Here is a 10,769-nt window from a genome sequence, read left to right on the forward strand (position 1 = left end):
GCCACCTCCCCAGGCTTCAGTCCTGTCTCTTCTGGTTCGCTGGTCTGCAGCCTCAGACGCCACCTGCTGCCTTGGTAGAGTAGAGGTGAGAGGGGCCACTGCCAGTGCTGCCTCGGGGTGTGGCGCGATCACCCTTCTCCCACCACCTTCTTGGGGGAGGCACCCCAGATTCTAGTCCTGGAATGCTAGGGCCAGCCCAAACCCCTGTCCCACCTGCTGACCCCCACAAGAAGACTTCCAGATCCCGCCTGGGAGCCTGGCTGCTGGGCAGGAACAGTGAGCATGTGAGGGCTCAGGGAAGTGGGCCACAGATCCATGGTGGGAGTGAGTAGAATAGGACAGAGTGGGGATACATTGGCTCCCTGGAGTCTCCTCTCCACTGCCAACCCAGCTGAAGGTCATCATTTGTCCCATCTGTGCCCCCTCTAGAGACACACCCAGAGAGACTGTTTATATCCCGGTGCCCCAGGGCCTACTTTACAATCGTTAGCTCTAGCAAAGCCCCGGCTCCCCCCACCCCCCACACACATATCTCTTCAGGCCTACCACACAGGGGGGACTCCTCCCTTCATACTCCTTCCCCAGGCAAGAGCTGGGGGACAGGCCCCCTGAGGGCAGTACAGCCACCGAAGAGCCAGTGAGGCCCAAGAGCAGCCCCGCTCTCCTACACACGTGGAGGCTGGAGGATTGCTCTGTCCGCATCTCCGCAGACCCCTCCAGGGCAGGCTCCAGCCCCTAAGGACAGACCTAGGGCTCCAGGAGGCCAGTGGGGGGTCAGGTTTCTTTTGAAGGTGAGGATACGATTCTGATAGCACCAGGCATCAAGCTCCCTGACCCTGAGGAATTTGAGCTGAGACTGCAGGGACACTGGTCCGAGGGGCCCTGGGATGAGGGCCACACCCTTCCACCCCTGCTCCTGGCCCTGAGACTCTGGGAACTGAAGCACCAGGGCCCACCTCAGCTGTCCAGGGACTGCAGTGGGGAACACATAGCTGGTCTTTCTGAAAGGAGAGATGCTCCCTAGTGCCTGGGGGAACTTGGGGGGGTGGGGTGTGGCAGAGCAAGCCCACCTCCCAGAGGGAACTACTGACGGCCTGGCCAAGGGAGCCCACTAGGGGGCCAGGAACTCAGATCCTCTCCTGTGCCCACTAGAAGAAATGAGGGCAGCCACTTAGGGCCATTTTTTACTAATTAACTCAACAAATAATTCCTGAGACTTCTGTGCACCCAGCACTGGGAATACAGTGGTGAAAAAGCTCAGGGCTGCAGCCGGGGGTGAGGGAGGGTGCTTACTTTCCATTAGAAGAGACAGACAATAAAGAACTCAATAAATGAGAAAACAAGACAAAAAATGTTAGCTAGTGGACAGTGCGATGCAGAAAATCACAATAGGAAGGCATGATGGAGGGACTTGTTGGATGGTTGGGGCAGTCTTCTCTGAGAGGTGACATTTAAGCTGAGCTCTGACTGACGAGAGAGAGCCATATAAAGGTCTAGAGCAAGAACATTTCAAGCTCAGGAAATGGCCAATGCAAAAGGCCTGAGATGAGAATGAACTTGGCCTTCCTGTCTCAGGCCAAAAAGAAAGGCTGTAGAGATGGGTGGGAGATGAAGTTGGAGAGGGTGTGGTGGTGGGGCCCTAGGGGTGGAGTATTGCTCAGCTCACATAAAGCTTAGGAAGCCAGGGTGAGGAGTTAGGGTTTTCTTCTCAGTGAGATGAGAGCCGCTGGAGGGTTTTAAGCAGGGAAGTGACACGATCTGATTTATGATTGTAAAGATCGCTCTGCCTGCTGTGTGGAAAATAGAGTGTTGAGGGCCAAGAGGGAAAATGGGGTGGGTTAGGAGGTTACTGCAGCAAGATAGGCTTGGGGCTGGGCCTGGACTGTGGCTGCAAAGTGGGCAGGTTCTACACCCATTTTTGAGGTCCCCCTGTTGGCAGAGTTTAAGGGGAGTGCAAGAGAGGAATCCAGGAAAGAGTTCTAGAATTTTGGTTTGAGCAGCTGGGCATAGGGTAGAGGAAAACCAAGGGCTATGTTAAGATAGAAAGTCTGGTAGCCCAAAGGAGCGGTCTCATAGGAACCGGAACCACAGCCCTGAGTTCTGGAAAGAGAGCACCGGGGGTGCAGATTGAGCAGCTTTTGGCATATGGGTGATGGGTGGTTAAGCTGTGAGGCCAGGTGAGGCGTATGAGGAGAGAGAAGACAGGACCCTGACCCTAGAAGGGTCTGCCCTCTGAGTCTAGGGGAAAGAAGAAGCCCTAAGCTGCCCCTTCTCTGAATCTTGCCCAAACGTCTGTGGATGCCAGTGCCTCTCTGATGAGGTCTGCGGACCAGGAGTTGGGAATTTGGGAGAAGTGAGTAGAATGTGCGCTCCAAGAGGTTGGGACTTCTGTCTTGTTCACTGCTGTGCACTCAGTGCCTACCTGGGACAAGGCAGGTGCTCAATAAATCTTTGTGGAACCGCTGAATGAGTAAAAGGTGTGAATCTTATCACATGGCTAAGACTCCAGGTCCCTAGGAATAGGGAAATATCAAGATGCCTAGTTCTGGGCAGGAAGGGAGGAAAGTTCCTTATGTGCGTGGGGGTTCTCCTATTTTTTACTTCTTTGTAAGGAAGGGGATGACGCAGGAACGTAGAGCTGGCTAAATAGGCATTAGTGGACATCTCTGAGAGCCAGGGTCCCTAAAGCAGGAGCTGGCCAGACAGATGAGCCAAGCCTGAGGAAATCGGCACTGCCAGGGAGTGCCACCAGAGGGCACCCTGGGCACATGACAGGGGATAGAGGCGCCTCAGCCCAGGCAGACTGCCCAACTTTGCCTTTTCCTCCTCTGAGGGTCCAGGCCCTGAGGATGGAGGGGAGCAAGGAGTTGGGTGTACATGGGGGCTTGGTGAGTAGGGGGCTTCTGTCACCCAAATTTACTGTGACACCTCCAACCCTGGAACCTGACCTTATCACAGAGGAAGCCCTGACCCTGGACATAGACTTAGGCTTTATCAAGGTCACAGGTAAGACCTGAGTCTGGTCATAGACTAAACCTAAACCTGATCTTAGACTGAGCCCTCATCCTTGATCCCGGTCACACTCTGAGCCTTGATTCTACATGGTCCATATACACTGAACCCTGATCTTGATCTTAGACTGAGATCTATCTTAGTCCAAAGACCAAACCCTGACCTTTATCAAAGATTGAACTCTGACCTGGACACAGACTGAGGCTTGATCATGGACACACATTAAGCTCTTATCTGGTCACAGTCTGAGCCCTGACCCTCATCCATACACTGAGCACCAATAACAGACTGAGACTGACCCTACTCACAGAGCCCTGAGTCTGGTCCCAACCTGAACTCCAACCTGATCCATACATTGAACACTGACCCTGGACAAAGACTGAGCTTTCATTATGGTCACAGACTGACCACCCTTGATCCTTAAGACTTTCTCCCCCAAAACCCCTTTGACTTAAGGACCTTCCAGATGAAGCTCTCAGGCCAGGCTTCAGCCCCAGAAGGAAGTAACTCCTGGAAAGACTTTTGAGGGAGAGAAGGAATTCTGGGTTTCTGAATGGTCCAGAAACTCCTAGACATTTGACCCCTGAGAGGCCAAGCAGAGAAAGGCCAGTTCTAGCCTGTCCAGGACATGAGGGAGGAAGGACAGCTGGGCCTTTGTGAGATACCCCTGGAGCTGGGGGGTGGGCCTTCCCACCTGCCTGTGTGTCTGGGGGGCTCCCAGGCCGGGAGCCTCTTCCATCTGCACTTCTGACTCCGGAGGAACCCTGGGCAAGCCCCTTCTGCTCACTGAGCGGTGCTCCACCCCTTGCTACCTTTCAGGGGAAATGTGAGGAGAAGGTGACCTTCTGTGTGAGAGAGTGGGACCAGAGCATGACTGAGAGGCCCGTGTCCCCACCCTGTGCCCTGGCAGGAAGAGAAGCCCCCTCACTCTGGGCACTCTCTCTGGCTAGTCACTTGGAACAGAAAAAGGGAATCATGCTCCAGGTGGCACCCACCGGGCCTCGGCCTCCGGTTGGCAGCGCCCGTGAGACAGGAGCACGGAGGTGGCATGGATCAGGAAGGAGAAGTCCCCAGGGCCCTGCACATTGCTGGGGTCTGGTGTGTGAGAGGGGCCCAAGGGCCGCAGGGAGCACCCAGCCCTTCCCGGGGGCACACTGACCGACGCAGTGTCTGCCTCCCCAGGGAGGCCTGGATGCCCTGTCGCTGCGGCCCGGCCTCGGCGCACCTTGGGGGCCCCCGGGGCGGGGGTGGGGCCGAGCCGGGCAGGAGCCAGGGGCGGGGGAGGGGGCGGCTCGAGTCAAAAACGCTGACGCCGAAGACAATGAGCTCTCCGAGGCTGCGGCAACTCATTTGGTCCCGGCCACGCTTTATTAAATTCTCATAAACCTGTCAGGGGGGACAGGGCTCGCTTCAGTTTACCTCATTAGCCCGACACAATGACAGTGGGGGGGGGGGCAGCGGAGGGGGCGGCGAGGGGAGGCCCGCGCGCAGCGCTGAGAACCGAGCCAGCCGGGAAGATAATTGAATTAAGTGGCTTTTGTTAATGGTTTTTAAGACTCCGAAGTGTAAATAACATTTAGGGGCTTTCTTTTAATGGGGCTGGGGTTTTAGAGACCCAGGGAGCTTAGAGGAGGCCCGGCCGCCCCTGCCCCTCTCCCCCACCCCGGGGCGAGCCTCCTGAGATGCCCTGCCCGGGATGCAGTGAAGTTGGGCGGGGAGGGGCGAGGGGCGGGGCCAGGGTAGGGAGACGACTTCCTGGTGGGTCTCCGAACAGAGACAGAGAATGGGGTCAGAGCGAGAGAGGGCATAGAGACAGGGGCTGACGATGACCCGCCCGGGCCTGGAATGCCACCACTGGCCAAAATGGCCAGGGATGTCTCTGGGGTGTTCCTGGAGGCTTGGCTTGTGTTCAGGGAACCTGCCGTCCTGGGGCCACCAGTGTAGATTCCTCATTGAGAGGTCAGTGGGGCTGGGAGGCTACGGCCTTATTGTTTATTGGCAGTGGGAGGCAGTGAGCACCCCGTCACCAGATGCGTGGGAGGGCTGTGAGCTGGAGTTTCCAGCCCGCAGCAGGGGGTGGATTAGACTAGACCCCAGGTTTCCTTAAGGAGTCTGGACTTGAACTGAGATGTAAGAGAACCTGCAGATAGAACTCACTTCTCTGGGGACACAAGGGCCTGGGGGGCTGCGTGCAAGGAAACAGGGACATGGACGAGTAGTTTTGGAATCTATCCCCTGGCTTTCCGCGGTTACAGCTTCTCCCTCCCTGCAGACATGACCAGGCCCAGGAGTTGGCTGGGCTGCAAGGGGCTCTGGGCTAGGTCCCAAGGGGCTGGAGGTGAGATGGGGTGGGGCTGGCCCTAGGCCAGCCCACAAGGGGTTAAGGTGTTAATCGCCCTGCATGCGACAAAGGGAAGTGGGTTTTCTGATCCAGAAAGGATCAGTCCCTGGGACGCCCCATCAGGCCCTTCAGCGTGAAATTACACCCCAGCAGGGGTGCTCCCCTCCCCCTGCACACACACACTCCCGCCTAGGCCTGGCACGGATTAGGGCCTGGAGTCATCAGCTTAATAGACCCCGCCTCCCCGAGCTCCCCCCTCCCCCCCAGGGAGCCTTCAGTCCTGCCTCGGAGCCTGCGCCAACCTCTTTCCTCACCCGCTGTCCACCTGGCTGGCTGGTCGTCTCTGGTCTCACTCTTGGTCTAGTGACTCCATCTATCTCCTCAGCTAAACCCTGACCCCAGCCATGCACTGGGCCCTGAGCCCACTCCCTGTTTTAGCTTCTTCATAACCTCTAATCAGCACCCTAAATGTTTTTGTCTCACTGCTTATCTGTTTGTTGTCTATCTCCCCACCAGCACTAAGTGCCTTGGGAGCAGGAACTGTATCCTTCAGCACTGTACCCCAGTGACCGGCTGCATCTGGCACATAGATGGTGCTCAATAAACACTCGTTGACTGAGGCCCCTCCCAACCACCTCGTAAAGACTGGGGTGCAGTGTGGACATTAGTGCTTAAGACTGAGGAGTTGAAGCTAAAGCCAGTACCAGGACAGGGCCATGTCCTCAGGAAGAGATAAGGGCTGTGCCCTGGCCTCTGCCTCAGCCCAGCCTGATATCTCAAGGATGCCATGAATGAGACAGACCAGCAAAGGGAGAGGCCCTGCATGGCCAGAGGGGCTCACTCGTCCTGCAGTGCCACCTCTGGAGACCCTTACACCCCACTTCCTTGGGCCACAGCTGGGCCTTTGCCACAGAGGGTGAGACAAGGGGGTGAATATTACACGGGAGAGAAAATCCAGCAGGACATTCAGAAACAAGGCTGTCTGAGGCAGGCAGGCAGCCAAGAGAGACTACCCTCCACCCTCTGCTCAGGAAGCAGAGGCCCAGAAAAAGCAAGGGCCACACAGCAAGGCCAGACAAGAACCAGATTCCTGAGGTCTAGGCAGAGTGTGACCCTCACACCACTCCTCTGGTTCCATTCAACATGTACGGTATTGGCTGAACACCAACTGTGAGCCAGGCTCTGGGCCATGCCAAGTCCTGCTCAGGGAACTCCATCTGCCTATGGAGAAGAGCTGTGTATGCTGGCCAAGAGGAGTCAAGAGAAGGGGGGCTTCCCTGGAGTAATCAGGCAAGGCTTCCTGGAGAGGGTGGCATGTGGATGGGTTCTGAAGAGTGAATAGGCTTTCCCCAGAAGGAGGGATCAGCAGGAGCAAAGACAAGTGGGAAAGGGCACAGTGAGCATGTGAGGCACCACACGGTCCAGCGTGGTAGGATGTCCAGAACAGTGTGAATAGACATGTTCTGTGTACTCGTGCCCAGGCCAGGCCTGATGAGGAGGGTCAGGTTTCAGCTCAATATGAGGAAGAACTTTCCAACACTCAGAGCTGAAGCAGGCTACCCTGCAAGGTAATGAGCTCCCCATCCCTGCAGGTTTGTGGGCAGGGGCTGGGTGTTAGTGACAACTGTCCAAATGGGGACTGACCCCTGAGGATGTCTACTCCAAGAACCTGGAGCAGGAATCCCCAGACCATCCACAGGCCTGGCCCTGCAGGGCAAGCCCTTACCCAGCCCTTGTCCATTCGCTTGGGCTTGACAGCGTCCTGGTGGCTGGAATGGGGGAGAGGGAGCGGAGGAGGCAGGCAGAAGGACTCCATTTGTGGTTCCAGCTACTCAAGGTCCTGCCTGTAAACATGTAGCTTCGACCCAGTCCAGTCTGTGGCACTTAAGTCCAAGCCCAACTTAAAAATAGGGACTGAGGCCCAGAAAGGGACTTTTCCCGTATCCCACAGTCCGAGAGGCAGGTTGGGGCTTATGGGCTGCACAGTCTTCCTCTAGGTGGCTTGTCAAGAGCAGACTGAAGGTAAGCCTGGTGAAGCAGCCTTTCAGGCCATCATGTTGGCCCTGCCTCCAGAGGGGCTGTGTATGCTGGGGAGAGGCCCCGAGGCTGAGGGTGCCCTGCACCTTCCAGAAGAAGCAAAACTCCCTTTCATCTCTCCTGTGTTGACAAGCATCGAGCCCAGCCTAACTGCATGCTTCCTGAGGTATTGGGGCTCCTGTTTCCTGGAGTTCTCTAAAGAAAGTGTCCCTTCCTCCTGGCTGCCCAGCACATCTGTGCTGAGGTGAGGGGATGGATGGGGTGACCTATGAAGGACCTAGGCTTCCACGTCTGCCAGCTCGCTCAGGTGGGGACGGCAACAAAGAGCGACTTTGTACACACACGCTCATGCTCACACGCACCCACACACGCCCCACACAAGCTCTTTCCAAGAATGGCTCTTCAAGCCTGGTTGCCAAGATAAAGGAGCCACTGGGCGGTCGGCCCCCAGGAGGAAATATCGCTCTTGTGTCCTTTGTTGTTCAAAGGGCTTTGCGAAATCTCCAGACTCCTCTTGGAAAGGATCCCGGGCTGAGGTGGCAGTTTCTCGCAGCTGGAGACGAGGGTGAGGATGGCACAGCCTCCCCAGCCTGGCAGCAGGGGAGCCACAGGGGGCCGGGCTTGGAGTCAGGAGCAGCAGTGGCAGCGGTTTAATCCTTCACTTCTTTATTAGCTCACTCAGTTCCCACAAGCCTGGGGGTAGGCAGATCTCCCCACGTTACAGATGATAAAACAGAGGTTCAGAGAAGCCCAGCGGCTTATTAAATGTCCCCACAGTGAATTATTGCTACAAATGAAACTGACTTGGCACCAGTCACAGACTTAGCTCGGCGCTGCGCTGGCCCCATTCAGAGCCCCAACTCTGACCTCTAATTGAGCTGTGACTTGCCCTAGACTGAGTCCTACTCCTGGCCCCAACTGATCCCTGATCCTAGCCACACAAAAAGCTTTGACCCTGGCACCATTGTGAGCCCCAGCTCTGGCCCCCAACACAGCTGTGACCAGCCCCAGATTGATCCCTGATGCTAACCTGAGACAACTCCTTGCCCCTATTCCAGGCCGATCACTGCCTGGTGAGGGGACATGGGTGGAAGGGAAGCCTCTGCTGTAAGAGGAAGTGGAGGCATCTGGGAAGGTGGGAGAAGCTGAGGGCTTTCTGGAGCCTCTGAGGTTCTGATGTCACAGAAGGCCTGGGTGAGTCAGACTGAGGGAGACTGTGTGAGGGAGCGAGACTGGATACAAAATTTGTGGAGTCCGGTGCAAATGAAAACACAGGGCCGGCTGATAAAAATTAAGAATTTCAAGATGGCAACATCAGAACATTACGGGGCTTGAGCCCAGAGCCCTGTGCAACTGCACAGGTCACATGCCCATGAAGGGGCCCCAAGAGGGAGGACAGTATGTGAGGACAGATGTGTGGATCGGGGGACATGGGCGTGACAGTGGCAGCGAGGGCCGGGCCTGACTCTCAGGTGGGCATTTGGGCAGCTTCTTCAGCAGGCCCAGGGCAGCAGTCATTGAGTGTCTGTGGGCACCAAGCTGGCAGTGTGGCTACGGAGGCCCGTACGTAGAGGGGAATTGTGCCATGATCTGAGTGCCCGGCCATCTGGAGGGTGAGTAAGATGGGAAGAATGCATGTCTGGGGGGTGGGGCTAGGCATGCTGAGCATCCAGGGGACAGACTGTGTGTCTGAGGGCTTGTGTTGGGGTTGTGTACATGAGTAGCAGAGACAGATAGACAGACACCCTGCGATCGTGTGGTCCAATGCAGAAGTCAGCATGTTCTGTGTGTATAAGAGAAGATATGTGTGTGAGTGTGGGTGTAATTGTCAGCGTGTGGGAGTGTGTGTGTGACTGAGTGTATGTCAGAACATATGCATATCCCCACCCACCCTCCGACGCCCTGGCCTGTGCTGCCTTCCCTGTTGTGAGGGGCTCCTAGGTGGAGATGCCCCCCAGCCTGCCCTGGCCCAGCCTCCAGGCCCTTGTGAGGCCAGGTCCCCTTCAGAGACATTCCTGCCTGCCATAGGGTGAGCAGAGCCACAGAGCCACCTCCTAGGCTGCTGGGGTGATCCTGGGCCAGTAGTGTCAGGTTCCAGGCCGGGCCCTCCCTCTGCAACCCTCTGAGGGCCTTTGTTGGAAGTTCAGACAAACTTGTCAGGGGGGCGGGCAGGAGGCCTCCTCTTAATCAGCTTTCCCAGAAGGGAGAGGAGAGTGAGAGATGGGGGTTGGGGGGTGGGGTCCAGCCCCAGGCAGCTCTGTGAGAAAGAGGCGAGAGGGGCGGACCCAGCCCCACTGGCCCTAGGACCCTCTCAGCAGGTGCCCCTTCCACAAGGGCCCCTAAGGAACTAGACACCTGGACTGAAAGAACACTGGGGCCAAGGCCTAAGAAAGGGAGGATTTGGGGAGAAGCTTCAGGGAGCGCCCCTGCCTTTCTCAGCTCACCCACCATGCGCAGTCTGCGCACCTACTGTGTGCTGGGCACAAGGCCACTCAGCCCCTCAGCTTCCTCCTAGCCCGTCTCCTCTACCTCATCTTAGCTTCCCAGGAAGCAGGCTGGACATGGTTAAAGATTCCCATTCAACAGAAGAGGAAACTGAGGACCAGAGGGGCAGTTATTTGCCCACAGTAAACCACACGCTGGGAGTAGCTGGTCCCAACTCCATCATAGAATCTTCTTTGCTTCATAGTCAGTGTTTCCCTGAGGCCCCTTGTCAGTGTCTCCCTGTGTGATCTCATTCGCCACATCTCTGTTGACAACCACCAAGGTTAAGAGTGTGGATTCTGAGGTGAGCCAGCTTCATACCTTGGTTCACCTACTACTACTGTGTGGTCATGGGCAAGTTATTTAGCCTTTCCGTGCCTCGGTTTCCTCATCTGTAAAATGGGGATAATAGTACCTACTTCATAGAGTTGTGTGAGGATTAAGTGACTTCATGTTTGTCAAGTGCCAGGCACAGAGAAAGTGCTATATAAGTATGTGTTAAATTAAGCCTAAGTTGTCAGTGCAGACAGACCCCTCTCTTGAGCTGTGACCCGGTACATCCCAGCATCTTCCCTTGAATAAACTGAAGGCTCCTCCAATGAGCTCAGGCTCACGCCTCCACTCCCACCTCAGCCCCAGGGTCCCCATCTACCTGTTGCTGAGCCAAAGACTCGGGCACCCTTGCCCCTCCATGCCTGCAGTCACCAAAGTAATGCTACTTCCCAAATCTCTCATCAATCTGACCCCTCCGCCCTTCCCCTCTCCCCCAGGCCACATCGATGCCACCCTCCTCTCACCAGGACATGACAACGGCTCCCTCTCTGGTCTCCTCGCCTCCTCATGCAGCAAAGGTATGGGGGGCAGGATTTACTAAAACTCTAGTCTCATCGCCCCA

Source organism: Equus asinus, chromosome 5 (genome assembly GCF_041296235.1).
Source record: "Equus asinus isolate D_3611 breed Donkey chromosome 5, EquAss-T2T_v2, whole genome shotgun sequence".
Taxonomy (NCBI): Eukaryota; Metazoa; Chordata; class Mammalia; order Perissodactyla; family Equidae; genus Equus; species Equus asinus.